General features: G+C 49.5%; 1 protein-coding gene across 2 annotated transcripts in view; it reads left to right on the top strand.

Annotated features, from left to right (window-relative positions):
* Positions 1-20,162, top strand: part of LRRN2 (leucine rich repeat neuronal 2) — a 71,283-nt gene that overhangs the window by 9,035 nt on the left and 42,086 nt on the right. The window lies entirely within an intron of this gene.

The following is a 20,162-nucleotide window of genomic DNA, read 5'->3' as shown; positions in this document are numbered from 1 at the left end:
AGAACTGAGTCAGGGCTCTGAGGCTCAGGCATGCAATACAACTGTCTCGAGGCTGGCCAACCAAGACCAAAGAGGAAGGTTCAAGGCACTGGGGATTATTTAGCCTCAGCTCTTAAAACAGTGCTTGACACATAGTAAGCGCTTAACAAATACCATTCAAAAAGAAAAAAAAAATTAATTTTTCCTGTGTTAAATCTAAACTCTTTCAGCTGCAATTCTGGTCCATTTGCTCTCATCTTCAGTGGAGAAGGAGGCCAGTGGGTCACCCACTTAGAAATGATCATTGTTCACAGTCTTCTCCTCTTCTGACTAAATAATCCCCAGTGCCTTGAACCTTCCTCTTCGGTCTCGTTCGGCCATCCTCGAGACCATTGTATTGCCGTGCCTGAGCCTCGGAGCCCCGGTTCAGCTCTCCGTGTCTCACTGAGGGAGAATCTTTTTGGCCTCCAGCCTAGTCCTCAGCCCTTCTCAGTCTGCCACCCCATTCTCCTCTCTCCACCCCACTGCTCACCAACTTTGGAACTGGCCTTCCCTCTCTTCCTCCTCCTCCTCCTCCTCCCCTCCTTGTCACTTTGCTCCCTGATCTTCACCGTGGACTCCAATAATTCTTGTTTAATGGTATTTGTTAAGCAATGTGTCAAGCACTATTCTAAGCACTGGGGCAGATTTCTCAGGCTGGACACAGTCCCTGTCCCACCTGGAGCTCACCGTCTAAGTAGAAGGGAGTAGGATTTAATCCCCATTTTATTATTATCATTATTATTAATTATTATTATTATCCCTATGCTCCCTGATCTTCAATGGAGACTCCAATAATTCTAGTGATTATTAATAATACAATAATTATTAATGATGGTTATTAATAATAATAATAATAGTATTTGTTAAGTGCTTTCCAGGTGCCAAGCACTGTTCTAAAACTGGGGTAGATACAAATTATTCAGGTTGGACACTGTCCACGTTCCACATGGCGCTCACATACTTAATTCCCATATTACAAGTGAGGAATCAGGCTCAGACAAGTTCAGTGGCTTGAGCATGATCACACCGCAAGCAGTTGGCAGAACCGGAGTTAGAACCCAAGTCCTCTGACTTCCGGGCCTGTGCTCTTTCCTCTAGGCCATGCCACTTCTCTCTACTCCCTGGGGCATTTCCTTTCTAAAAACCCGGAGATGACTTTGCTGAGAACCATTAGGTTTCATGGCCCAAGAAAGGCAGTTCCCTCCCCTCCAGTGTCCATCCTCCATGTAGAGGAAGAGCCTCCCCACTAAGGAGTACCCCGCTAGCTGTAGCCCACTGCTCCTGGGTTCAGCCAGTCGTGGCAATCTGAGTCACTAGTGTTGCGCAGGGCCTCTCTGAAGCAGGAACCTGGAGACCGAACCAGCCTCCGCAAGGTTCACCTGGATGCCTTCACGCTGAGAAAATGCCCAAAGGAAGCCAAGCTTCAGGCATCCAAGGTGAGGCCATCCTGGGGGTCTCATCCCCAGGCTCTCCCAAGAGCCTTCTGGCCTCATAGCCAGGCCAAGAACAGAGAGGAAAGGAAGGGAAGCAGCCACTGGGAAATAACGAGCTCTTGAATTCCCCTCACATCTTCCCCTCTATGAATACAACACTTTCCCCGCCCTGAAGTCATTCTTCCTCCCTGAGAGACGGAAAGGCCTGAGGATAAACCTTTCCATTTCACAAGAGTGGAAGACTGAGGTGCGGAGCGGTCGAATGGTAGGGTTCAGGTCCACAGTGCAGAAGGGGCAAAACTAAGGCTAGTGCCCAGGGCTCCAGACCCACAAGACCCCGCCAAAATCAAAGGACCACGGGAACTCAGAGAACCTAGAGATGCTCTCACAAAGATGCCCTTTATGTCCTGTGGGACTAAGCACCCTCTGTCTCTTCAACCCAGTGGTCCTTCACCAGAAACCATGGTTCCCCACCTGGGTTCTCCTGATTGTCTCTATCTGTTGCCAAATTGTACATTCCAAGCGCTGAGTACAGTCCTCTGCACATAGTAAGCACTCAATAAATACTATTGAGTGAATGAATGAACCACAGGAAACTACAAACTGCACCGTAAGCGCTTCATACTAGCCCTGTAGTAGCCTAAAAGCACTGGGAAATGGGTCAAGAACGGCCCAAGGTGAGAACGGGGAAAGGCAGGATCGTGGCTTTGTTACCTTTCGAGCCTCAAACCCCTCCCCGGCTCTGTTCCATCTTCCCACCTTCACTCCCAGCACCCCATCGTCTGATGGAGCCGCCCGTCAGAGCTGACAGATGAGCCCTGGCGTTGAGACTTGGGGACTGCGAGTCGGCACGAAGAAATTGATTCCAGCACGGGTGGTTGCGGGGGGCATCGCGCTCATTGCTCAAGTTAGCCAGCTCCAAGCAGAACTGGGACTGGAACCCTGGAATCTTGATTGCTAGAGCAGGGCTCTTTCCATTAGACCAACATCAGGGTTAATATTAATAAAAAATAATGATGGCATTTGTTAAGCGCTTACTATGTGCCAGTCACTGTACTAAGCGCTGGGATGGATATAAGCAAATCAAGTTGGACACGGTCCCTGTCCCATCTGTGACTCACGGTCTCAACGCCCATTTTACAGATGAGGGAACTGAGGCAAAGAGAATGAAGTGACTTTCCCAGGGTCACACAGCAGACAAGTAGCAGAGCCAGAATTAGAACCCATTACCTGACTCCCAGGCTGGTTCTCTATTCACTAGGCCATAATGTATGGCCCCTTCCACTCTGTTTTGGTACCGCATTGGGGAACCCCCACCCCTGGCCCCCTGGTTGGCTTAAATCCTCAGTCCTCGAGTCTAGACTGGGCACTTTTCCGCTCGAAAGCTTGCGACCCGGATCTCCTCCTTCTTGTCTGTTTTTCCCAAACGTGGGTAGCGGAGACAGACCAGCTGACCGGTCTCCCCAGACTATGGGGCCCCTCAGGGAAGCAGCCAGGGGAAGAAGCAGTGTGCCCTGGGTGCTGGGGTGAGGAATAACAGCTTCCTGCCGGCTCCCAGGACCGCCAGCCCGAGGCAGGGAAGATGCTGGCGTGGCACCCTGCAGTGCCCCCTGCCCCTGCTCCTCTGCGCCCAAAGTATAAGATGGCATTTATCAGGCTAAAAAACAGCCGGTGAGGGAGGGAGCAGAGCAGGAGGGGAGCAAGAGGAAAGCAGGAGTGGCAACTTCCAGAGAAGAGGGGATGAAAGATGTACCCGAGCGCCAGCCCTCCGTGGCGGAGCCGATGAAACCGGTGTCTATTTTTGCTAGGGGCCACGGCCAACCCCCACCCCGTGGCCGGGGGCACACACCTGAGCAGCCTGAGGCCCAGACTTCGGGGGCCTGGCAGCTCCCCGTCCGTCTCCGTGGCAACCCCCACACTTGCGGCATCCGTTCCTAATGACTTATTGGCATGGGTAGTAATTTACCGTGCTTGGAAGGCAGGGCTGGGGGAGCGAGGCGAATAGTGACTCTCTTCTCTCCTTCCCCACGCTACCGCCCCCCACCTCCTCCCCACGGAGCAGGTGAGTCCCTCCTAGCTGGGTCCATCAGCTTAACTACCCAGCCCCCAAATCCGACAAGCTGGCCAAACTCAGAAGCTTCCCTGGGGTTTTCCAAGCTCCTCCTTGGCCTGTCGGGCACCTCTTGGGTGTGATGTCCTCGGCTCAACAAGGCAACTGTGCTTGGAAGAGGACAACGGGGGTGGGAATGGGGAAGAACTAGCTACGGACCAGGGCAGCAGTAGATGAGAGATGCTGGTGAGGTGGACAGGTGTTGGGGTAGAAACCAGGAGGAGAGAGATGGGGGTGGAGAGGGAGAGGAAGGGAAGGATGAGGGAAGGCTCCATTAGCCCCAACCTCTGGTAGCCCAGCCCTCTTCCCGTGGCCTGAATCCCTTGGGCTGGCCTAGGGGGTAGCTAGGAATGGTTCACTTGGTTAATTAGTCTTCCAGACCAGAGCTCAGAAGTAGGAGGGTCTCTTTTCTTTTTTCTTCATCTCTCTCTCTCTGTCATCTAGGAAATATCTCTGTTACAACAGAGACCTCTTACAGGGTAAAAATCGAATGAAGGGCTAGAGGGGGAAAGTTGTGTATTTGATCACACTGGAGTCAACCCACCCCTTTGGGGGCAGGGGAGCAACAGCAGAAGGAGCCCTTGGCTAGTGAGCCAGCTTTCCTCCCTGAATTCTCCCCATGCTCTCCCCACTCTCCCCCGCATCCTCAGACTACAGGAGGGAGGGTAGAAGCCGCCCTTGGCTAGTGAGCCAGCTTTCCTCCCTGAACTCTCCCCATGCCCTCCCCACTCTCCCCCGCATCCTCAGACTACCGGAGGGAGGGTAGAAGCCACGTTACCTTGAGCAGTCCGGCCAGTATTCAGATCAAGCTACAGTGATTCGCATGCCTGAGCTCTGTGTGGGGAGAGGGGATTGTCACTGATTTAGCACTCAGTCGTTTTAATTGAGAGCTTCCTGTGTGCAGAGCACTGTTGTAAGCACTGGGGAGAGTACAATTCAGTGATAAACAGACACATTCCTTGCTTACAATGAACTTACAGTCTAGAGGGGGTCTCTAGCAGGTCTTTCCTCACTCAGCCAGCTCCTCCCTGAGCCCTCCTGCACCTTGGCAGGCTGAGGTCCCCAAAGGGGTCACCCAGCACCTCTGCTGGCCACAGGCTCACTTACCATATTTACCAGCATATAACCAACTCCATTCTTTAACTCCCCCTGATGCCCCATTCCCCAGATCTCCATCCCTCCATTTTTCTTTTTTTTAGTGGTACTTATTAAGCATTTACTATGTGCCAGGCACTGTACTAAGTGCTGGGGTAGATCCAAGCTAATCAGGTTGGACAAAGTCCCTGTCCCACATGAGGCTCACAGTTTTAACTCCCATTTTACAGATTAGGTAACTGAGACACCCAAAAATTGCCTAAGGTCACACAGCAGGCAAGTGGCAAGGAAGCAGGCAAATGCTACCACATTAATGCAAGCACTTATCCTATCACACCTTGATTATTGTATCAGCCTCCTTGCTCACCTCCCTGCCTCTTGTCTTTTCCCACTCCAGTCCATACTCCATTCTGCTGCCCGTATCATTTTCCTTCGAAAACATTCAGACCATGATTCCCCACTCCTCAAGAAACTCCAGTGGTTGCCCACCCACCTCTGCATCAAACAAAAACCCCTCACTATTATCTTTAAAGCACTTAATCACCTTGCCCCCGCCTAAGTCACCTCGCTACTCTCCTACTACAACCCAGCCCTCACACTTCATTCCTCTAATACAAACCTTCTCACTGTACCTCAGTCTCTTCTATCTCGCCACCGACCTCTCGCCCATATCCTACCTCTGGCCTGGATTGCCCTCCCTCCTCATATCAGACAGATAATTGCTCTCCCCCACTTCAAAGCCATATTGAAGACACATCTCTTCCAAGAAGCCTTCCCGGCCTAAGCCCTCCTCTCCGCTTCTCCCATTCCCTTCTGCGTCCCCCTGACTTGCTCCCTTCATTAATCCTCCCTCCCATCCCCACAGCACACATGTATAGATCTATATAGAGCTGTTATTTATGTATTAATTTATTTATGTATATTAATGTCTCTCTCCACTACACTGTGAGCTTGTTGTGGCAGGGGATGGGTCTTTTTGTTGTTATACACTTCCAAGAGCTTAGTACAGTGCTTTGCACACAGTTAGTGCTCAATAAATAAAATTGAATGAAAGTGGCAGAGCTGAGATTAGAACTCAGGTCCTCTGACTCCCAGGTCCATGCTGTATCCACTAGACCATACTGCTTCTTTAAACTTTTCCTTTTAAAAATTGGGGATTGAGAAGCACAGGAAGTGTTAAGGGAACTAAAACAACCAATTATTAAAAAGGCCTGAGTTGTCTCAAAATTAGCAGGTGCCAGTTTTCATTTCGATTTGCCTATTATTCATGGCCTGTCAGAATGAATAGTCATCTACCAGGTCCCTGCTTCTTTCCTGCCAGGCTCTCCCAGACCCTGCTTTTTCAGGTTGAGGTGGTAGGGAGTGGCAGAAATAACTAACTGGGCTTTGGACTGGAATCCGGCTCCAGGCCCAGACTCTCTGCCGTATCATCTGGAGAGAAGCAATCCCCCTTTAGGAGGAGGGAGGAAAGGGGTCCCTGGAGACTTCATTAAGGAGGATTTGTAAAATTATGTGAAATGGAACCCGTAATGAAAGGTACCAAGCACCAAGTTAGATGAACCAACTACAAAAGATCAGTGCTTTGGATTTGATCCTGGGCCTTCTGCCCAAGGAGAGGAAAAAAACCTCAACTTACCTGCAAGATGATAAGTGTGGGAAGCAGCATGGCCTACTGGATAGAGCACGGGCCTGGGAGTCAAAAGGACTTGCGTTCTAATTCCGGTTCTGCCACATATCTGCTGTGTGAACTTGTGAACTCATTTCTCTCTGCCTCAGTTACCTCAGCTGTAAAATGGGAATTAAAACTGTGAGCCCTATGTGGGACAGGGACTATGTCCGGCCTGATTAACTTGTTTCTAGCTCGATGCTTGGTACAGGGCTTGGCACATAATAAGCGCTTAACGAATAGCATTTGCAAAAAAAAAAAAAAAACCCAACAGGGTCTTTTATGTCACAATGGGAAGGTGGCCACGTTCCCAGTGATTTCACTGGGCCATCTGCTCTGCTCACAGCAAGCACCTAATAAATACTATTACTACTAGAAGACACACTCCCTGTCCTCAAGGAGCATACAGTCCAGCGGGGGAGATAGACACTAAAACAAATAACTGGTAGGGTAATAGAGTCTATGTACAAAAGTGCTCCAGGGGATGTGGTAAATTGAGGGCTTAGGTGGCACAGAGGGACTGCAGTGAGGAGAAATGAGAGGATTCTCCTATTACAACCCAGCCCGCACACTGGGCTCCTCTAATGCTAACCTTCTCACTGTGCCTCAGTCTCACCTATCTCACTCCAGACCCCTGGCCCACATCCTGCATCTGGCCTGGAACGCCCTCCCTACTCAAATCCAACAGACAGTTACTCTCCCCCTCTTAAACACCCCCCTTTCCTCTTCTCCCACTCCCTTCTGCATCACCCTGATGTGCTCCCTTTGTTCTCCCCAACTCCCAGCCCCAGAGCACTGTTGTACATATCCGTAATTTATTTATTTATACTAATGAATGCCTGCCCCCTCTAGACTGTAAGCTCATTTTGGGCAGGGAATGTGTCTGTTTATTGTTGCATTGTATTCTCCCAAGTGCTTAGCACAGTGCTCTGCAGACTGTAAGCGCTCAATAAATATGATTGAACGAATGAGATGGGGAGAGAATTCAGGCTGGCCTCCTGGAGCAGATATGAGCTCAGAAGGGACACCCACCATAGCCATTGCCATCTGCCCTATTTCCCTCCACCATGGCCGCTGCTCCAGACTAAAGGGAATAAGTGTGTGGTGGATATCAGGGTCTGGGGCCTGAGGGCATTCTGGAATGGGCAGAAGGGAAGAATCTTGATCTGGGGTGTGCACTTTCTCCCCTTGGCCTTGATCCTGGCTTCTGGCTGCCTGCCGGTCACCTGCCGGCCACCTGCCGGCCCCTTGCATTCCATTTCTGCATTCCGGCCGCGGCATCCATCTCACACTTTGGCGTCCTGTCAAGACTAAGTGTAGGTTCCCAGATGGGAAGCTGATACTGAGCCTCCTGGGGGGTCTGAAGAGAGCGGTCTCGCTGGAGCGGGGCCTCCTGAAAGGGACTGCCCACTTCACCAGCTCTCCAACCAACTGAAGAGATTAGATCTGTGAATCCTAGTTTCCCTCTGCCGTTCAAGTGCTGTGTGACCTCGAGTGAACGACTTAACTTCTCTGGGCCTCTGTTTCTCTTGTCTGTAGCCTGGCGGTTGGTGAGAGCCGCCTGTTCTCTGGGACCACTGGGAGGAGCAGATGAATGATGCGTAGAACCATGTGCAAATGGGAAAGCACAAATAATGAAAAAAACCAGAGGCTTTTACTGCATAGTTTCCCCCCAGATTAAGAATCTTTCCTCTTTAAAATGGCAGGAGCCTCCTGAATTATGCTGGATGGATCCAGCTTACTTGTCCCTTTGGAGCCATTAGATGGCTACACACCATTCTGCCTCTGCTGGAACAGCTGTCACCGGCCACGGAGGCCTCAAACACAGGCACGACCGTCACTGGTCGTCACTCACTCCGAGATAGTTTGGTCTGGGAGGCCCGGGCCTGGAGACCAGAGGGGGCAAGGTGGATTCGAGGTGGAGTGCTGAAGTCTTCCCCTTAATTAACAATGAGCTGAGTCGCTCACTGCCCACGGGAGATCCCCTGCTCCTTGCCACCGGCCCGAGACCTGCTGCAGATCAAACCTGCCGCGCTCTCTCTTCCGAGAGCTTCTTCTCGGGCCCAGCACTGCTACGTTGTGCTGTTGGGTTAAGAAGCAGCATGGCCTAGTGGATAGAGCACGGGAGTGGGAGTCAGAAGGACCTGGGTTACAATCCTGGCCCTGCCGCTTGTCTGCCGTGTGACCTTGGGCAAGTCACTGTGCCTCAGTCACCTCGGCTGTAAAATAGGGATTAGGATCGGGAGCCCCATGTGGGACGGGGACTGTGTCCAACCTGATTCGCTCATATCGACCCCAGCACATAGAACAGTGCCTGGCACATAGTAAGCGCTTAACAATTGCCACAATTATTATAATTATTGCCGGGCCCTCTGCCTCATCAGGTGTTGGGGTCAAAATCTCTCTGTCAGATTAGGACTAAACATCTCTAGTGGTCAATTTGGCCATTCCCCCAACTCCAGGCCCAGCCAGATAGGCTTCTCCCTGTTATTTATGGTTTCCACAATCTCCCATGCTGACCAAATTTATTTTCAGCCTGAATCCCTTCTCCTGCAATCCCAGTACATTGTGCCCTTCCCTTGGCGGAAACAGAGCACAGCTGGACCCACTCCCCATCCCCACCCCCCTGGTGGGGACATAAGAATGGTGGCTCAGTGCTCCAGTCACAGCTTGGAGCGCTCCCCGCGTCCTCTCCTTCAGTACACACACTCTAGCTGGGCAGCTTGGCCTCTGCTGGCAGGCGACACCTATTGCTATGCTGTGGGTGACCTCGGCCTTGTTCCGCACTTAAGAGACCAATTTAAGACCCAAATGAAGAGACAAACGAGACAAAAATTGCAACGGACAAGCTTACAGCATGTTGGTGAGTGTCAATATTGACACCGTGATATGCAGCTTAAATTTCCTGATTTGGGCCAGCTTCCTGCAGTTCCCCTGGAATCAGAGGCAATCTACAGTGGACAGACTCAGCCTTGCTCCCCTGGAAGAAGGTACTGGAGCAGGCCAAGAGGACCGGGAAGGGAGATGGTGAATCAGGGAGGAGCAGAGAGAATGAGAGAGAGGAAAGGAAACGAAGACTGTGAGCCCACTGCAGGACAGGGACTGTGTTCAACCTAATTATTTTGTATCTACCCCAGAGCTTAGAATAGGGTTTGGTACATAGTAAGCACTTAACAAATATGATTTTTCAAAGAGAGAGAAAGAGAGAAGGAAGTAGGCACAGAGACTGAGGCTGTTTAGAAGAGGAGAGGATGAGAGATATTGAGATGGAAACAGACAGAGGCAGAAGTGGAGAGGGAGATGGAAAAAAGATATTTAAAGAAAACAAGAAATGATCAGATTCACAGAGAGAGGGAGGGAGAGAAAGAAAGAGAGACAGATGAAGGGAAGGAGACAGAACAAATATAATGTCCAGACTGGACTGTGATTGCCAAATGAGGGATGGAGGGTACCTTAAAGACAGGAGCTCAGAGAGAAGCAGCATGGCCTAGTGGATAGAGCATGGACCTGGAAGTCAGAAACACCTAGGTTCCAATCCCAGCTCCACCTCTAGTCTGCTGTGTGACTTTGAGCAAGTCACTTAACTACTCTGTGTCTCAGTTACCTTATCCATAAAGTGGAGATTTAGACGGTGATCATTTGATGGGACAGGGACTGTTTCCTACCGGAATAACTTGTATCTACCCCAGTGCTTAGTACAGTGCCTGGCATAGTCAGCACTTAACAAATACCATTAAAAAATTAATAAATAAAACAAAGAGTTGAAAGGAAGGAGACAGAGAACCAATGTCCAGGCCGGACTGTGATTGCCGAATGAGAGATAGAGAGTGCATTAAAGACAGGAGCCCAGGCAGGTGGAGGCACAAACACACTGATTGGACCAGAGGTAGTAATTGTGCCTGTTCAGCCAACATCCCCAAATTGCTTTTCAGACATTGCCTAATGATTCCTTGATGATCTGTTGGTGGGGATGAGATCCACAGCCCTGATGGGTGACTTGGGGATGGAGAAGGGACAGGTTCTGTAGTAGGTTTGTCCGAGGAATGGGCTCTTTGTCCAACCCAATTTGCTTGTATCCACCCAAAAGCTTAGTACAGTGCCTGGCACATAATAAGTGCTTAACAAATACCGTAATTATTATTCTCCAGACACAGGCTGGGCTAAGGATAGGACCCAGGAGGCCGGAGGAGAAGTCCCAGGCGGCTCTGTAACGCCATCTTACAAATAGGTGCAACTCCAGAAAAAATTTCCTAGCCCACCTTCTACAAGTGGATGTCCTCAGGGTTCATCCCTCCTTGTTCTAGGGAACTGTTACTCTCCCACCAATACCCTCCACCACCCCATGTTCCCCACCCAGGGAAAATGGGTTGGTAGAGGAGAGGCTGGGTGATGTTCTCCCCAGAGAGAACCATGCCCCCATTCAGCAGTCCAACCGCCAGTTTCTAAGGAAATCCCCGGGGAATCCCTGGTCACTGGATTTGTACTACAGGAAGGATTCCGGAGGCCCTGCCCAAGGACTCTGTTTCCCTTTTCTGGTGCTTTTGTTAGCTTTGATCGGGCAGTTGCTGGGGCTGCTGAGCTTCAGCCAGACCAGGGAACTGTTTCCATAGCAATGAAAATACTTCAAAGGGCAAAACAGCAAAGAGAGACTTGAATGGAAGAGAGAGAGGAGCAGAGAGACAGAGGTAGAGGAAAGGAGGGAAAAGGGGGGAGAGGAAAAAGAAAACAGGGAGAATTTTCAAGACCATAGGCAATGTCATTCTAGATCTTCAGACCGATGGTCCTTTCAGCCCTGGTTTCCGTCCTGAGTGGCCCCAAAGTCTGCCGGGAACAACCATGTGATAGCTGCCCTCTTTGACAATCTTTTTGGTTAGGTATGAACCACCTAGTAACCTTAACTTTTCCCCCTGCTAACCCACCATATGCCTACCATCTAGGAATCATCCTTCTTGCGCCTCTTCACCTTCCTCTAATGCCCCTGACCATCCTTGTAATTGCTGCTTAAGGATCGCTCCTTGATGGATTTTTCCGAACCCTTCTTGGACCTATTGACGTTTTCAGCCTGCCCACCTTCCCGAGACCTTGAGTTCCATGGGTTTCCTTCAGCTGTATGAACAAGAAGTAGTCCATCCTGTCTGGCTAGGAGGGGGAGGAGAAGGAGGGATGTCCAGAGGGAAATCAGGAGTGGGCAAAGCGATAAAGGTTTGGGGAAGATGGATTTAGCCTCCCCCTCGCCCCCGCCCCCTGCCCAGAGGAATCTGACTCGTCCAACCCAGGCCTGGAAACCTTGACTCTCACCCACATAGACCCAGCCTGGACTATCGTTTGGGGGACTTCGGAGAAAATAATGAAACTGGTGATGGTTCTGGAGTGCTCAAACTGAGCAACACCTCGGTACCCCTCCAGAAGGAGAAGACGAAATTGCTCTGCTGGAGTACAGGGAGGATCTGAACAGTTTGAAGCAGGGAGGAAGTTTGAGGAATAATGGAAGGCAGGAAAGGGGAGTCCTGGGGAAATATTTACAAGGAAAAGGACGGGGTGGTCTTTCTCTCTGTAGGATTTTTGAGAAGGGGATGTCACTTGGACTTGCCGCTGGGGAAGCAGTCTGGCTTAGTGGTTAGAGAACAGGCCTGGGAGTCGAGGACCTGGGTCCTAATCCCAGCTCCACCACGTCTGCTCTGGGACCTAGGACAAGGCACTTAACTTCTCTGTGCCTCAGTTTCCTCATCTGTAAAATGGGGATTACGAGTATGAGCCCCATGTGAGACAGGGACTGTGTCCAATCTGATTAATTTGTATCTACCCCAGTGCTTAGAACAGGGCTTGTCACATAGTAAGCACTTAACAAGTACCATCATTATTATTATCATTATATTATAGGGAGAGAGAGAGAGGAAAAAATAGCTTCTTTACCACTGCAGTAGTTGCAGAGTCAGGGAGTCTCAACCTATTGCTCGGGAATATCACAGTGCTCCTTTACAGTGCTCAAGAGCATCAAACACAGGTCAGACAGAGGCTGGACACACTCTCTCTCTTTCTTCTCTTCTAAGCTTCTCTTCCCAAAGAGGGACCTGACCCTCCACCCCAAACCCTCCCTTTAAAACCTTTCCCTGCCTATCCAGTTATATTTTGACTTAAATAAATCATCTTTTTAAAAAGTTAAAAAGAAAGAACACATTTTGTCTCCCCAGAAACAAGCCTGCCATGAAAAGCGAGGTTGGAGGGGGCCACCCAACCACCACCGTGCATCTCTGCTCAATTTAGTCTCGGAGACACGGCTTTGCCCGCGGCTCCGCTGCCATGTTCAGAAAAGACGGAGCCTGATGCTCGCGTCCCGAGAGGGATAAGAAGATGATATGTCAAGATTTGGATTTTAATTATGCAAGAGGCGTTTCATTCCCATCTCACACTCCCCTCCCCACTGCTCCCCACCCGGGTACTACACCAGGCCCATAGATCTTCTTGTTAATAAAAGGAAGTGATCGACAGGACAGATTTCCTGTTCGGGGTCAATGGGTGTGGGGAGAGGGCTGCCCAGGGAATCTGGCCCCAGCAGGTCATGTGACCCCCCTCTTCAGCTGTTTCCCTTGGGGCAGGTCACCGGGGGATATTCTTTTGCCCTGTATGTTCGTCCTTTAGACTGTAAGTTTGCTGTGGGCAGGGAATGTATCTGTTTATCGTTATATTGTACGCTCCCAAGGGCTTAGTACAGTGCTCTGAGCACAGTAAGCGCTCAATAAATACGATTGACTGACCCAATGATTCTGTGATTACAAGGTCCTCGAGGGCAGCATGGCATAGTGGCACAGGCCTGGGAGTCAGAAGGCCATGGGTTCTAATCCTGGCTCTGCCACTTGTCTGCCATGTGACCTTGGGCAAGTCACTTCACTTCTCTGTGCCTCAGTTCCCTCAACTGTAAAATAGGTATAAAGACTGTAAGCCCCACGTGGGACAGAGGCTGGCACATAGTAAGTGCTTAGAAAAATCGTAATTATTTTTTATTATTGTTAGGGCAGAGACCTCCAATCCATTAATTGCATGAAAAGCATCATGGCCTAGTGGAAAGAGCACAGGCCTTGGGAATCAGAGGACCTGGGTTCTTCTCCCAGATCTCCCACCTGTCAGCTGTGTGACCTCGGGCAAGTCACTTAACTTCTCTATGCCTCAGTTTCTTCATCTGTAAAATGGGGACTAAATCCCACTTCTGCCTACCTACTATGTGTGCCCCATGCTGGACAGGGACTGGGTCCAACCTGATAACCTTGTATCTACACTAGTGCTTACAGCAGGGCTTGGCACACAGTAAGTGCTTAACCAATAACATATTTTTTTTAAAAAATGAACGGTCCCTGTAACTTCCTCAATCCCTCAGACAGAATTGTGCTTGGGGCTCTCCTTTAGGAAACAGGCATGGTCCCTTCCCTCAGGGAGTTTGCCACCCAATAGAGGAGACAGAACAGACACCCAGATCATCCACTTCGATAGGTCCAAATCGATAGTAAAACATATCTAATTTTGCCACATCCCACAGTTGGATTTGTGGTGTCTGGTCTGAGCATCAGTGAGGGGGGAGCCAGGCACAGAGGTGGAGCTGGGAGGGAAGACCTGGAGCTGGGAAGGGAGACAGAGCTCACGGGGAAGATGCAGAGCTGGGTAGCAAGACACACTGCAGAATTGGAAGGCACAGAGCCAGGCCGGGAGCACAGAGCCAAGCAGGGAGTGATGGATATCGGTGGAGAAGAGACAGCCACAGGAGGACAAAAAGAACTCCTGAACGTGCCATTCTTCAGCTACCAGTGGCCTAGTGGAAAGGGAGTCAGAAGGACCCGGGTTCTAAATCCAGCTCTGCCATTTGTCTGATGTGTGACCTCGGAGAAACCACTTAACTTCTCTGTGCCTCAGTTGCCTCATCTGAAAAATGGGGATTAAGGTGTGAGCCCCCAGTGGGACATGGACTTAATTAGCTCATATCTACCCCAGCACTTAGTCCAGTGCCTGGCATATACTAAGCACTAAACAAATACCATTTTTAAAAAATGACGGAAAGGGATGAATCAGAGACAGCTCCTTGAAAGGGGTGTTCTTGTGTGCTAACTGAAAGGAATAGAAGGGGTGGAGGCTAGGGACAGGAAGGCTGTCCCAGGCTTCTCCAGATATAAAGAGAAGCAAGGGCAAAACCTTGAAGAGAGAGTGGGAAGAAGCAGCCTAGGTAGGCTGGAGCAGAAGTAGAACAGAAGAGAGTCAGGGGACAGTGTGAGCTGTCAAGGACTTCTGAAAAAACTTCTTTTGAATTCTCAGAATGTGGGGGAAAGGGTGAGTCAGAATCCAAGAGTAGGAATGGCTTTAAGAGGTCATCCAAGAGCACAGGTCTGAGAACCCGAGGACCTGAGTTCTAATCCAAGATCTGCCACTCGCCTACTGTGTGACCTTGGACAAGTTGCTTAATTTCTCTGGGACTCAATTTCCTCATCTGTGAAACATGGGAATTCAATACATGTTCTCATTCCTACTTAGACTGAGTCCTTCATGGGATAAGGACTGTATCAGACTTGATTATCTGGTATCTACCCCGCACTTAGTATAGTGCTGAACACATAATAAAAACTTAACAAATACCCAATTATCATTATTATTAGTCCCACTTCAAGACAGAACCCTACCTCAACCATCCCAGGCAGATAAGACTAAGTTTGTAAAAGCCCATCGTCGAGCCTCAGTCCTCTGGTCCACCGTCTCCCTATAACTCCTCAGTGGCAGAAGTTTTTCCCTTTTTCTGACCTTAATTCTTTGTGTTACACTTTAATTAGGTCTACAGTAAGAAGAACTGCAAATTACATGTCCCATTTCCACTTTTAAATGCTTCCTTCTCTTTTCCTTCTCGTGGTTCTTTCAGAGTCCAATTAGGAAAGCTAATTGGTGCAGAGCCCAAGATAATCTGGTGGGATGGGGCAGTTCGATTTGACTGAATCCACCTGTATTTGGTCCATTAGATTGTAAATTTCACAAGTGCGAGGACTTCTACTTTTATCATATGCTCCCTAGGGCCCAGTACAGTGCTCTGCACACAGGATGGGGGTCAATAACTGCTGATGACAATGAAGGCTGGGAAGCCATGGGGCCCAGTGGAAAGAGCACAGGCCTGGGAGTCAGAGGGCCTGTGTTCTAATCCCAGCCCTTCACTTGCTTTCTGTGTGATCTTGGCTAAGTAACTGAATTTATCTGTGTCTCAGTTTCCTCTGTAAAATAGGGATTCATTACCTTTTCTCCCTCCTACTTAGATTGGGAGCTCCGTGTAGGACAGGGACTGTGTCCGACCTGATTAACTTGTATCTACCCCGGTGCTTAGACTAATGCTTGATATATAGTAAGCACATAACAAATACCATAATTATTATTATTATGCCTGGTGGCAGTTCCAGCCCAAATGGTTGCATCAGTATTATTTACTGAGTACTTACTCTGCACAGAGAACTGTACTAAGCCTATGGGACAGTACAATAGAGTAAGTAGACATGATCACTGCCCTCAGGGATTTTATGATCCAGCGGGGGAGACAGATATTAAAATAAATCAGCTTGGTATGTATCTGAGGTTTGGGGAGTGTGGGGAAGAGGAGAAGGGGAGGGGTGAGGTTTTGCTCTTTGCTTTCCATGAAAGATGGGGAGAGGAAGGTAGGGGCAGAGATGGACATTCTCGTATCCATCCAGGGCTTGCTTCTGACATTTGACTGCCCTGAGGCAGGGAAAATTTTGCGACTCCCTCCTGTGCCCTATGACATCGCTGTGTTACTCTGTGTGCATTATTCCAGGCATGCAGCTTAGCATAATGCAGGAGAAGCAGCATGGCCTAATGCATAGAGCACGGGCCTGGGAGTCAGAAGGACTTGGGTTCTAATCCTAGCTCTGCTCCTCATCTGCTGTGTGATCTTGGTCACTTCTCTGTGCCTCTATTACATCATCTGTAAAATGGGGATTAAGCCTGTGAGCACCATGTGGGACAGGGACTATGTCCAACCTGATTACCTGATATCTACCCCAGCACGTAGGTGCCCGGCACTTATTAAAAGCTCAACAAATACCATTTAAAAAAAAATATCAGATGCAAGTCCTCCTAGCCCAGGGCCTTCACTGTTCCTGCTCCCATCTTGCTCCCACACCACAGCATTCCCCTCACAAGTCCCTGTGAAGCCCAACACCCCTTCCACCTTGATTGGAGGGAATCATCTCCAATTCTCAAGCCTTCAATTCTCAACCGTTGCCACCTCCCCCCCAGAACTCCAACTCTGACAGGCATCCTGAAGCTCATTCACTCATTCACTCAGCCCTTAAGCTGGTCCTGCTTCTATCCCAGAGTCCGGAAGTGGAGCCTTTGGATTCATGCCACCATCAGTCTGAAAAGCCTCTTTAGAGAGCACCTTACTCTCCTTACTCCTCCAGCCAGGTCCCTTGCCCATCTCAGCCTGAAGTTTGAATACCCAGTTCTGCCTCCACAGGAATCCCTTAATCCTAGTGGAGTCAGGAGATCTGCATCCTAATGTTGGCTCTGCCAGTTGCGTGCTTTGTGACTTTGCACAAATTATATCCCTTCTCTGGCCCTCAGTTTATTCCTTTGTAAAATGAAGGTTAAATTGCTGATCTCCCTCTCCCTGCATCTGGGAGTCCCCTATAGGACAGGACTACATCTGATCTGACTGGACTATGTCTGATCTGATTGGATTATATCTACCCCAGCATTTAGCATTCCCTCTCAGGCTCTCCCCTGGAGAGTTTCCAGTCAATACTCTACCAGTCTTGACTATGGGAGAGAGAGTCAAGTAGAGGTCTACCCATTTGTAGCTTGGGCAGTGGCTAGAAAGTGGAAGGCAATCTGCTACAAGTCAAAACTCACCTGTGCTGGGCAGCAGCGGCATGTGAGAGAATCGAGGGTGGAGACTCAAGTTCACTGGATGGAAGGAGGCACTGGTAAACCACTTCTGTATTTTTACCAACAAAATTCTATGGATCCACTACCAGAATCATTGCAGATGGAGGCGAGGGCATTCAGGGAGAGATGTGTCCATGGTGACCTTATGGGTCAGAGATGACTCGACTCCACGGCATAAGATAAGCATTTAGCATAGTGTTTGACACACAGTAAGCACTTAGCAAATACCAAATCATTATTATTAAGCGATTCCTGGAGTCCTGAGGCCTCTGTCCTCTGACTCTCCCACCTAGGGGACTCCCAAAGGAACCCATTTCTATTCCTATCTGGCAGGAGGCTGAGGGGGTGGCAGGGCGGGGAAAAGCAGAATGCTGTTGTGCCACTTTGAGGTTCCAGAGAGTCCACCTGGGACTGAGAACAATTCATTTCCCCAATCTGCAAAGCGATCAGCTTCTGAGGGAAACAATTAGCTGGGCACAAATTGTAATTGTCATCTCACTTCTAATTTTAATTTGGACTAATGAGGGCTAAGTGTTTCCCTCCCTGCTCCCCCTCCAGTCCTCCCTCCTGCCCTCACCTGCTGCTGTGGCCTTTAACCCTTTCCTTCCTGGAAGAGGGGTAGGCCAGTCCCATCTACCCCCAGGGGACGGGGAGCGTGAGCGTGACAGACAGCCCCGGCCTCACCAGACCGAGGAAAGACCGACCGAAAGGCGTTGGTTTGAGGCCCAGGCCCGCAGTCCGAGCTCCACTGACTGGAACTGACTGGCCGCACAATCGTCTGTCACATCTGGCTGCCTCTTCCAGTATCCTGCTCTCTTGGGGAGATCTCTGTCTCCCGCTGACAGGGATTTTTGTCACTGGGGGAATCTCTGGCTGCCCACTGCCAAGGATTTTTGTCTCTGGAGGGATCTCTGGCTCCTGCTGCTGGGGATTTTTATCTCTGGGGGATCTCTGGCCGCCCACTGACAGAAGCAGGGCATTTTTGTCTCTGGGGGGATCTCTAGATCTCCACTGCAGGGGATTTTTGTCTCTGGACTTCGCATACAGTAAGCACTCAATAAATAAGATTGAATGAATGACTCTCTAGATCCCCACTGTAGAGGATTTTTATCTCTAGGTGGTATCCCTTGCTGCCCGCTGCTGGGGATTTTTGTCTCTGGGGAGATTCTCTGGATCCTCCTGCCGGTGATTTTTCTCCATCTTCCTCTCCCCTTCTTCCATCTTCCGCCGCTGTTCTTTCACCCCTTGAAGCCCTGCCTTGTTGTAATGTCGTTTAGACTGTGAGCCCGTTTAGACTGTGAGCCCATCATTGGTCAGGGATTGCCTCTATCTGTTGCCGAATTGTATACTCCAAGCACTTAGCACAGTGCTCTGCAAATAGTAAGCACTCAATAAATACTATTGAATGAATGAATGACTGTTGATGGTGGGGGTCCACTTTAACTCCTCTCTAGGACTCCAGCAGACCAGAGCCAGTGCCAGGGCTGGGGTTTTTGAGGATAGAATCTTTGGACTGGAAGGCTCTTGCCACTGATTTGACACTGGTCCTTTAGGCAAGTGGCCTAATCTCTCTGGGGTAGGGTGAATCTCCTAACCTCTCTGGGGCCCAGAGGAATCTGCGATTCCAGAGCTGTATTAGGCATCGGATCTGATGACAGCAAGATGAGGCCATGTCCGGATTCCGGTTCCCTTATAGCTCTTCAGCGTGGCTTAGTCCCTCTGTAGGGCCCTAGGATATTGGCGAGCCACAACTCCATTAGGCGGCAATGTTTAATTGATATTTCTCTACCTAACAAGGGAGGATTAATTTGGTAGCCACCAGGCAGAGCCCAAACCCCCTCCCTGCTTTCTCCTTCACCAGCTCAGCTTCTCTGTGTGCTCCCTTGCTGCCTTAAAGGCTGGGCCACAGTCTGAAGCCCCCCAGGACTTAGTCCCTGCCTTTTGGCTCTTATCTCCAGGTTCATGGACTCCCTACCGCCCTAGCAAATGCTGTTTCCCTGTTAGGGAGCCATCAGTCTCTTCTCCCCTGCATCCAACCAAGCCCAGAGAAGAGCCAAGACTCCTTCATCTCCCCACTCAGCTTCCAGTTCTGGTGTCTAACCACTCTCTCCGAGGGGATGTTCTTCCTGAAGACTAACCCAAATCTTTCCTCCTGCAGTTGAAACTGCTTATTTGTTCTTAGGGGAGCCACTGGCCAGTAGCCTTGGAGTAAGAGCCCTGTAAACATTAGAAGATTGATTTAATTGCCCTTGACTCCAACAGACCACAGCTATTTCCATAATCAAAACCCTCCTAAAATCCCATCTTCACCAACTAGCTTTCTCCAATAAATTTCCCAGGATCCCGAGGCATAAGAACTCAACAACCAACTTTAGCATTTATATACTCATTATTCATTTATTTTATTTATTATGGTACTTGTTAAGCACTTACTATGTGCCAATGACTGTCCTAAGCGCTGAGGTAGATACAAGATAATCAGGTTGGATACAGTCACTGCCCCTACTTCAGTCCAAGTAGGAGTAGGATTTGATCCCCATTTTACAGATAAGGAAACCGAGGCACAGAGAACTTGAGTGACTTGCCCAAGGTCACAAACACATAAATTGCAGGGCAAGGATTAGAACCCAAACTTTCGACTCCCAGGTCCTTGCTTTTTCCACTAGGCCATGCTGCTTCCCTACTGATACCCAGCCTTAGTATTCTTGTGTATTTATTTACTCAATTGTATATTCAATTGTTATTATTATTATGGTATTTATTAAGTGCTTACTCTGTGCCATGCATTGTTCTAAAGGTTGGCATAGATACAAGATAATCAAGTTGGGTACAGTCCCTGTCCCACCTGGGGCTCACAGACTAAGTCAGAGGGAGCCCAGAAATTGAATCCCCATTTTACAGATGAGGAAACCAA

The sequence above is a fragment of the Ornithorhynchus anatinus genome, chromosome 7, assembly GCF_004115215.2.
Source record: "Ornithorhynchus anatinus isolate Pmale09 chromosome 7, mOrnAna1.pri.v4, whole genome shotgun sequence".
NCBI classification, from domain to species: domain Eukaryota; kingdom Metazoa; phylum Chordata; class Mammalia; order Monotremata; family Ornithorhynchidae; genus Ornithorhynchus; species Ornithorhynchus anatinus.
Note: the sequence above shows the minus strand (reverse complement) of the source record. Positions and strands in the feature narration are given on the sequence as shown.